This window comes from Phodopus roborovskii, unplaced genomic scaffold (assembly GCF_943737965.1).
Source record: "Phodopus roborovskii unplaced genomic scaffold, PHOROB, whole genome shotgun sequence".
In the NCBI taxonomy this organism is placed as follows: Eukaryota; Metazoa; Chordata; class Mammalia; order Rodentia; family Cricetidae; genus Phodopus; species Phodopus roborovskii.
The window spans coordinates 1-10,743 of record NW_026126715.1 but is presented as its reverse complement, the minus strand read 5'-3'; the positions used below and the strand labels follow the sequence as shown (position 1 = coordinate 10,743).

The 10,743-nt window shown below is 39.9% G+C and overlaps 1 non-coding gene across 1 annotated transcript; it reads right to left on the bottom strand.

Annotated features, from left to right (window-relative positions):
* Positions 1–378: 378 nt before the first annotated feature.
* On the bottom strand, positions 379–500 carry LOC127214454 (small nucleolar RNA SNORA26). The gene has a single exon (XR_007833850.1). It is a non-coding gene; the product is annotated as a small nucleolar RNA SNORA26 (small nucleolar RNA).
* Positions 501–10,743: the final 10,243 nt, after the last annotated feature.

The window sequence follows — 10,743 nt, the reverse complement described above, 5'->3', positions numbered from 1 at the left end:
GAGAGTGATAAGAAACTAATGACAGAGCTTCAGAGTTGGGATTTAAACCCTTCCTTCCTGTCTCTTGAGTTAAATTAATGCAGTTTGAGCCCAAAAAGAAAATGGCTCTTTCAAAAACAACCCTAGAAATGATGGGCTTGACTCTTTCCAGGCATCAACATACACCATCTAGAAACTCCACAGCTGTCTTCTCCTTGGGGTCTGACAAAATGAACAACAAATCCTTAGATAATTACTATCTATAAAACCTGTTTTATGCTAGTACATGACAAGGACCTTTTACAAGCTGCTATCTACAGCTTATTAACTTCTACCAAAAAAAATACATGCAATAGTATCCTCTTTTTTTATTCCCTGTATCTTTATTTTCCTTTTTACATCTGTGACTCCAGAAAGGATCCAAAGTGTAGGTGCACAGCCTCTGCTCTGGGTTTCATGGAGAGTTCCTTTAACCTTGTGTTTTAGATCCTTAAGGTACAGGACTGACCTTACAAGGGCTCAGAAAAGGGTTGAAAATATTTTATCCTGGTCCTCTCTCTCTTTCTCACCTGAGCCACATACAAACAAGTGTGATATCATGTTGCAAGGCAATGATAACGATTTGCTTCTAGGATCACAAGAATAGATATTCAGGCACGGCAAATATTTCCATTATCTCACTCCAGAGACTATGAATGTATATCCAAGCCCTCCACATACCCTCTAAAATATTCTTCCACACCTCACAGAGTAAGGCCTGCAGTTAATTGCATATTTTACCTCTTCCTGAATCCATCTTCCCTCAGTGGGTTATTCTAGTCTTTATCACCAGGTCCCAATACTAACTGATCATAAACAAGTAGACTCCTCTGATAGCAGATAAAAAAGACTAAGACTAAAACTGTTACTAGAAACAAAGATGTGATGGAAAAGGGTAGCTCAGTCTTTAAGATGTAGGATTTTATGCAAGAGAACAATAAAATGGAGTAAATCTGTTGAAGTAAGGATAAAACAAACCGTTCATCAACAGTAGTTAGTTATTTTTAGATCTCATTTTCAGTGAGTCAGCATGAAAAGAGAACATGGTAAAAACACAACAAATAAATTAGACTATCATACTAGCAAAATACTATGCAATAATAGCAGAAAATACATTCACTCTCAAATGTACATGGAAGATTCTTCAGAAAAAATCCAGGCATTAAGCTAAAACACACATCAATGTTTTCTTTGTTTTTTGTTTTGTTTCTTTAAATAATCAAACCACATGGCCAAGCCCAGAGAAATGGCTCAGCAGCTGAAAACATTTGCTGCTCTTGCAGCAATCCATGTCAAGAAGTCCCTAAGTGCCTGCCCATGACTCCAGCTCTGTGAGATCTGATGCCCTCTTGCCGCTTCCTTGGGCAGCTGAAGCTACAAGCACATATACACACACATACACATAGTTTAAAATAGTAAAATTCAATTAAAAAATTCCCATGTCAAGAAGCATCTTCTCTGATTACAACGGGTTAAAATTAGTTATCAAAAAAACAGGAAGGGCTGGAGAGAGAGCTAAGCAGTTAAGAGCATTTGTCATTCTTGTAGATAAATGACCCATGTTTGTTTCCCAGGATCCACTTGGTGGCTCACCACTATCTATGACTCCATTTCCAGGGAAATATGTCACCCGTTAAGGCATCTTTAAGCACAGCAAACATGTGACGCATGGACATACATGCACGAGCAAAACATCCATGAACATAAAAGGTTTTTTTAAAAAAAAATAAAATGCAACATAAAACTTACACAAAACAACTAATTCAGTGTGTAACAGGAAAATTTATAGTCATAAAAGACTTTTTAAAAAAAAAATATGTGGGGGCAGGGGCTGGAGAGATCTCACAATGGTTAAAAACATTAGCTAGTTGTCAAGAGGTTCTGAGTTCAGGTCCTAGCATCCACATGGTAGCTCACAACCATCTGCAATGAGGTGCCCTCTTCTGGCCTGCAGGGATATAAGGAGACAGAACACACTATATATAATAAATAAATCTAAATAAAAATTTTAAATATTATTGGGCCAGGAAGATAGCTCAGCAGGTAAAAACTTTGCCACCAATCCTCAGGACCTGTGTTTGACCCCCATCACCAATGTGGTAGAAGGAAAAAACCGACTCTTGGGGCTTTGGATTTACACACACACACACACACACACACACACACACACACACACACTCATATATACACAGAAAGGAATGTAATGCTCAGTTAAAAAAATCAATGTCATAATCCACAGTAAAAGAAATGAAGAAAAAGAAGATCTCAACAGATAGTAATAAAACATGTAAGAAAATCGACCGTCTAATCATCAGGAGACTGCAAACTAGGACTACTTTTCTCAATCTGACAAACAGCACCAATAGAAGACTCATAGCTAACACCATCCTGAAGGGGAGAGAATGTTCCCTTACAAAATGCAACACACATCCACACAGCCAAGTCTGCAAAATCCCTCCGTGTTCCTCACCCCCAACCTTATCAAAAATAAGTGTTGGTAACTGCTAGGTGCCTGTGTATTTTATGTGAAAAGCCAGAGGCTGCTGTTGTAATGTCTTCCTTCTCTACCTCAATTTTTCTAAGGCAGAGTCTCTCACTGAATCTAGAGCTCACACATTCTCTGATAAACTAATGACCAGTGAACCTGGGATTCCCTCTATTCATCCCTCCACCCAGCATTTACATTGCCTTAAGGGCTCCTACTCCAGATCATGGCAAGCACTTTCCTTTCCGCACTGAGTCATCTCCCTAGGCCCTGATTGTGGATTCAGAGGGGAGATGTGTGTGATCTGAAATCATCTCTATCTACAATATGCTTCTCTTCCCAAGGCCCATCTCAGTAACTTAGCTGACAGGGCCAGGAACTTGGGACTCTTCCAGATTCTTCACATCCCACCCCTCTCTGCAGCTAATCAAAGAAAGTCACACTCATTTTAGCTCTTATTTCTTCTTGCCCCATTTAGGACCAACTTCTCTATCATATCCCTATCAATTCTCCTTCCTGTGTTTTTTCCCCTGACATTTGATTCTCATACTATCAGGAATATCTATACATTTTTCTATGGGTCTCATCACTGATGAGCCTGTGCTGGATCTCACACCCCACAGCAATCCTTGAGACCCACTGGTCTACAGTGAGCATCATGTCACATCAGGCCCTTAGCTCACTTATGCTGTGAGCTCCTGTGTATGCTGTTTTCACACCTCATCTACTGAAACTTATTGCTCAGTCTAAAGACTTTGCCAGCAACCCAAGGAAAAACAATCACTCCCTTCCCTTATTTTGCATGTGTACTTCTATAGGCAATAGACTTCAACTGTGGATTAATTTTGTGTATTTTCTCCCCAAACAGCCAACATGATGAAAATGACCAAAATCCTTATTTCATTAGAACCTCCATAGAGCATTTTTATTCATGGGCAAATGAACCATGAGCATGGCACTACTTACTTTAAATTCACAGAACATAAGATAATTAGAACAGCAGCAGCTCAAAAATCCTCCATGGGCACACCACGGTGGCAGTACGGGGCACCACCATCCCTGTACCCACCATGGGGGCCTTGCGGCTGGACAGATGGACAGCCGCAGAGCAGGCACAGTCAGTGGGACACTGGGAAAGGAAGGCTTCTGGGGCCGGCTGGCACCGCTGCCCTCTCCACCTCCTTATCTCAGTTGACGCGTCACGTGGCACTCTGACCTCCAGCACCAGAGTCCTGGAGAGCTGGAGCAAGAAAACCTAAAGCACCCAGTTTGGGGCTGCAGGCCCTACACTCCGAGGCCTGGGGCACAGCCCCGGGTGAAAGCTCAGCCCCCTATCCCCAGCTACTATCACAAACAGTCCTATCAAGTCAAAAAAAAAAAAAAAAAAAAAATAACAAAAAAAAAAAACAAAAAAAATATACTCCCCTATGGAACACTAAAAGCTGAAGCACCAACTTTGGGGCTACAGCCCTACACTCCGAGGGGCTGGCACAGGCCCAGAGTGAAAGCTCAGCCCCCAAGTTACAGCTACTATCACGCTCTGTCCCTATCCTCTCCAGTCCAAAAGCCACACTGTAGTAGCTAGGGGGGAAACGCTCCTCGCAGAGATGTCGTCCTCCGTCATAATCAGTGTCAGAAAAGCGGCCTCTGACGTAAGAGAGCGATAACGCATTCACGCCTCGAACTCACTGTGATCAGCCCAGTTATACCACTTGACTCCTAAGAAATATCCTTTCTTGACTCGGAATTAATAGCAGGTAGGTGGGTGGGTGGGTGGGTGGGTGGGTGTGTGTGTGTGTGTGTGTGTGTGTGTGTGTGTGTGTGTGTGTGTGACTAATTCCTGGGGATGGAGACATTCTGTCAGCACTGCCTATTTAGCATCCTATTTGTAGGCCTCATGAAATAAGCTGATGCTTTTGTGTATCTCAAATGTAGGACCTAGAGTCACTGCTCTGAAATGTCTTTTTATTTTTCAGTGTCAGATCTCATTTCATTGCTCCATGTGCTGCCAAGTAATGACTGCTTTGAATTTCCTCCAAGAAAACTATGTAGGAACTTGGCAAAGTATGTTGGAAAAGACAAAAACAAACAAACAAATAAAACAGACCATCTAAGAGTTTTTAAGCATCAGAAATTTGGTTTGTTTTTTCCTAAATTGGAAGTTAGAGCTGATGTGTCAGTTCATTTCCCCAGTTATTACCTTCGGGTGGTTGAACAGAAGATCAACTGATAAGTATTAATTTCCCTCAGGAAGTTCTGGGAGCTACCTGTGTTTGCTGTGCTCACTGAACCACACCAGAGTTGGAAAACTAGGTACCACTGTACTTGCCCAAATTTAGTTTATCACTTTGGGCCATGTGGTTTTAGGACAGAGCTGACTGGAGTTGGGTTTTGGCCCCAACTAAGCTTTCTTACATGCAGAAGAAGCCTTAAACTCCAGTGCATGTGTGCTGTAGGCCAGTAGTGACACTGTTCAAATACACTAAGCAGAAAATGTCAACATGGCATATTGGCAAGGTAGTGAAGAACAGACTGAGATCCTTTATAATTTGGATCTGGTTTCATTCTTGATGACTCATTTTCATAGTTTTCTTAGTAGAATTTTTTTTTTTTTTTTTTTTGTTTTTGGAACAGGTTTTCAGAGGCTGCCTGGGAACCGGCTCTTATACACCAGGCAGGTCTTGGACTCATAGAGATCCGCATACCCCAGCCTCAAAGGTTGGGATTAAAAGCCTGCGACACTCCTGATTGGTTCTTAATAGATTTTCAATAGCTGTTATAATCCTTTAGTTTGGAGATGGAGCCATGATGATATATACCACAAAAAGTTATTCTTTATTAGTACTTTTTGGTGTTACCCCAGGGAGTATTCATTTACGTTAAAATACAAGCTCTGTTGACCTCCATATTTTCTGCTTTAAATTACCATCTCCAATTGTTACTCCATCCCAAGAATTGCACTACTAACTTCTTTATTGTTTTCACTTCTCAGTGTTCACTTGAACATCTTATTTGAATCAGTTTCCACAAACATCAAGAGCTACACATTGAAGCACATATGACTTTTCAAATCCAGCTCCAATAATTCTTCAAAACTCTTCATAATTCTGTTATTTCCTTGGTGTGTGCTTCAGGATTATTGTGTGGAGGGAGCATAATATTTGCAAATTGCTTCACAATAGTGTCTCTTATTTAACAAACACTTCTCAAATGTGGCGTCAATGTTCACATAAACACAAGAAGATCCTATTCTTTTTAGATGGTCTCCTGAGTCCCAGGAACACTCCACCTTTGGAATTCTTTCACTGATATACAAAACTTGCAGGCACAGCAAATGTTTAGATATTGTCTTGAAGAATTAAGTGAACTCTTTCTACAATTTTAATTATTTATTTGTGGTCTGTGTGGGCAGGTGAACCCTTGCCATTGTAAACATATGGTCAGAGGCCAAAGTAGGATTTGAATTGTTCCCTACTAATTTTGAGTTGTGTAAGTCTAGAAGACTTAACTTAGGCCTTTAGCTTTGACAGCAAGCATCTTTACCCACAAGGCTATCTCAAGGCCTAATGAATCAGATCATAAGAATTTGATTTATTATTTTTATTTTATCAGTCAAATGAACAAATTTAAGTGAAATGAAGGAACAATAGAATTATTTTTCCTATTTTACTTGTCTGTTTGGCCGTGTGTGTGTGTGTGTGTGTGTGTGTGTGTGTGTGTGTGTGTGTGCGCTACAGAAAGGATCAAGGACCATGTGTGTTTTAACATGAGCTACACACACAGCTATGTTTTATTACTTTACTATCTAGGGATGATATTCTTTTCCTTTTTGCACTCTCTGGGATGGTAGAATTCCCTACATAGACACTTAGCTAACTCAATATCTGGATTTCTTACCAACCATAATATAAATAGTAAGGGCCTGTAATGGAGGGTGGATGTCAATATCACTCATATTCTAACTAGTTTGGAAAAAAAGCCTCAATGTCGGGATCAAAATATTTGGAAGTTTTTTGGTTAATGTTGGTTGCATGTCTTGCATGAATAGAATGAAGTTATACTCTTTTCGTGAGTGACCACTGAGGAGGGTCATTTTGTCAGTGAGATGAAGAAATTCAGGCTGCCACTGAGAGTTTGCTTTCCATGTGTTGTGAAAAGAAAACAAATTTAAAACAGCCAGAAATTAACTAAGTGGCAACTAGGGTTTTTCCCTTAACCACTCATGTGTCTGGTGTTCACATACATGGCTGCCCTTTAATTTGTGGTCCAGCCCAGTGAGTTGAGGGACAACTAAAAGGAGAAGTTGGATGAGAATAATATTCAGCAGATGACCCCAGGACAGAGAAGTTGCTTTCTTGTGATTAAATCCATAATGACAAACACATCTGTGTAGTTCTGTGCTGTGACTTTGCTGTGTTTGCTTCCCCCACCTCCCTGTCAGGGCTAAGTCAGTGTGCTGTAATCCAACAGAGATCAGTTCTCAGCTTTTTTTGAAATGATCTGTCCAGTCATAAGGAGTTAGTTTTCCTACTAATTCAATAACTACATTCTTTAATGGGATTTTAATTTCAAACCATTGGAATAACTTATTTTTTCTACCACCATATGAATGTGGGTTATTAATGGGTTCATTAGACCAAAGATAAATGATAAACAGTTTTTTAGTGAACAACTTATACAGCTAATAGTAAGGCACCCCTGAAACGGTCCTGCTTCAGAAGATGCAGTCTCTGCCCTTCTGATGCTCTCCAGGAAACTGAGAAAATACCCCCCCCTACCCCCACTTCTCTCCCTTCAGGTAAAGGTAATTATCTTTATTCATAGTAAGAGGTAAGTATAAATTTAAAAGTGAGTTATATATCAGAAGTAGACATAATCACAGGCATACGGTTACCAAATCTGTTTGTTCTGTTGGCACTGTAATTTAGAAAATTAAACATGGGTACAAGATAAAGTTCACATTGCTGAAGGCAATTTAACTGAAACACTTTCTCTGTGGCTTCACTCTTGTCCATAGATCACATGCCATGTCAGGCCTCCACTCTTGTGATTAAAGAAACTCTGATGTAGACTGACCAAAGACTATGTGCCTGAGTTAGAACTAGAACCATATCACCAGAGAAGTACCATACCACTCCAGGTGAGCCATCATCTCATGAAATACTCTTAGGTGTCAAGAAACTGTCATTTCCTCCCTTAAATCACGTCCCAAAATGGCAAATTTGGGTTGGTTGAAAGCATGCTGAATCTAGTTCAACAGTCCATTACTCATTGGTAGGTAAGGTACACAGTAAGCAGTGGATTTCTTTCTTTAGGTATTTGTGAAACACAGGCTCTTGTAGCCTAGACCAGCCCCTAAACTGGTTGTATAACTCAGACTTCATGGACTTTGGGCCTTCCTGCCTCTACTTAGCAAATTCTGGTATTGCAGGAATGAGCCACTATTTATATTTAAGTAAGTGGTGGTGGGTGTGCATTATTCCTAGAGATTCCTGCACATGTTAGGTAAGTACTCTACTATTTCATTTAAGGTACATGTCCTTTAAAACAGCATTACTTGTGTTTGTGCTGTATTGCTTTAATTTTTAAACTCTTCAAAGACTGTTCTCTCTGTTTACAGCTCAATTTTAAGTATACATATATAAGTATATATTAAAACTATATCAATTACTGAAATTTCAAACATTAGTAATTTCACACATTATGGAATCTAATACACTTTTCCCATAAAGTGCAGTGAAAAATCTAATAGTTGTTAAGGCAGTAATATTTCAACCAACTAGATTGCCACACAACAGCCGGGTTCACAAATAAGAATGCTTGATGCTGGGGGCAGAGTTTCATTTCAGAGTGTGACATTCTGAAGAGTGTGCAAGTAGTCAGGGAATGCTCCAGTGGACAGTCTCATTAAGTTCCATGCATCTAAACAGAATCTGCTTCTAAAGGATATGATATGATGAAGGGTACTGCAAAGATGGGATAGGGTTCTTCTAGTAGAGTAGATCTGGCTGGGATCATATTCCTCTGCCTCCACTGAGCTTCTGTCCTTCCACAGTAACTTGTATTCACAGAGGTGATTTGTAGAAGTAGGTTTCTGTGGCTTTTTCAGTGGAATAAGGCAAGTATGTTAGTTGGAGGTTATGATCACACACTAAACAAGTTTCCCATGATGCATTACTACCTATACAGACCAGCTTTCAGTTTCACCAAACTTTCTGGCGGAGATGCTGATGTTGGGGGAATGGGAGTCCTAGGAGAATTCAACACTGCAGCTAATGTTGGTTAAGTACATCTTCACTACAACTTTGGCTATGTATGGGAACAGAATTTCTAAGTTTCCAATATCACAAGAGATGTGAAAGCAACTCCCATGGAAAACTCTCTCAAAATGGTGCGGAGTCTTTACTTATATGAGAAGATCTTCCATCCTTGTACTCTCAGGAAACTGTCAGCTGTCAGTGGTCACTGTTGCTCAGAGATGTCTCTGATAACTGCCCAGGAAATGAGCTGGTCGGGAGCTACAAGAGAAAACTAGCGCGGAGACATGAGAAGTGTTGATGTTGGGATGTAGATTTGTTTTTGTGTACTTCAGTTGTAATCTGCGGAGTTTAATATGACCTGCAAATGCTGACAGAAAACTCAGACTCTTGAACCCTCCTCCAGACCCTAATGAATTGAGAATGAGCACCAGAACTTGAATTTTTGCAGTATATTTTTTAGGATAATAAACCCTTATGATCCCTTCTATTGCTTTGAAGTTGCCTTCACCTACTCAACACTCCATATATGCTTCTTTCCTAAGGCATCAGAGATTGGATCAATCTAGAAGTATTAAAAACTCTTTTATTTTCCACTCGAAGGGCTTTCCCCATTCTCTTTGATGAGCTATACATACTTTGCAACCTTCTGATCTTTCGATGTGAACCTCCTTCAATTCCAACCTTTGAACCTACCTTTGAACCTATAGCTGACTTCACAGGAATAGAGGCACATCTAAACAGGAATGAAAACTGACTTCCACATAAGTTCACCTTTAGCATTCATACTTTCTTTTGTAAAATTTGGGTACACATGAGTGTGAGGTAATCATAAATATTAGAAAGATTCAGGCTATGTTTATTCCTGGTTATTTGATCAGGTGTACATAGTGTGTGCATTGTTGTATTTTTTATATATATGGACACCTCTTCTATTTTTTTTCCTTTAGGTATTTGAGAAATTCCGCTTCCTACTTGTTTTGCAGACCAAATTGAAGTTAATCTCCTCTGGACATTTCCATCTGATTGTGTCCATATTCTCCCCCTCACTTTTGTTTGTCATTCTATCAGATGGATGCTGACATGCACCAATATATCATTTGAACTCTGTAGATTCATTGTATTCTGTAATTACAGATGTGGGGGTTATTACTGCGTGGCTACCAGTAAGCCGTCTAGAATGTGCTGTCCATGCCTTTTCCACACAGCACCCGTGTGGTTGTAAGAGAAAGAGTAGAAGAAATGGAGTGATGCTCTTCTGAGCCCTGCTCTAATACTATGTTAAACATAATGACAAGACGTCTCGGTGGACTCTGGAAAGGGCGGCTGCTTCGCTTTGATACTTGTACAGCCTCTGGAGTCACCCAGGTTTGGGAACAGAGTCTTTCCTATTAGCATGCAGATTTTTAAGCTTAATCCCAGACTCTGATGACTAGAATTCCACTGAGCCATAATTTTACAAAGAAGTCCATCATGGCAGGATGTATTCCCTAATTTTGTTATACAAACACAGGTGAAATGATATTAAGCTATTCCTGTATCACAGAAGGTGTGTCTCATACAGTGACACTCTATGTAATGATGGTGTCGATACCCTCAGATCACTGATATTGGCCTCTGGCTTCTCATAGCCAGGAACTCATAAAGCGGTATATTTGCGTGTGTGTACAGGAGTATGTACATGTGTCAGTGGAGGAATAAAATTTCACTTTAAGATCTTTCCTCAGCCACTTTATATGTTATTTTTAAGAGCATTTCATTTGATCTTGGATGTGACTGATTTTGATTAGAACAAGGAGATATTGAGCCTCAGGAAATGTTCAGTCTGTGCCTCATGATGTATAGTGTCTCATCAGATTTTATCAAATTCTTAAAAATTAAACTCGGGTTCTCATATGTATTATATGTATAGCTCTTAGACTAAGCCATTTCCCAAACCTCCTAATGTTCCTTTTTAATAGCAAGGAGAAATAAATATGGGTC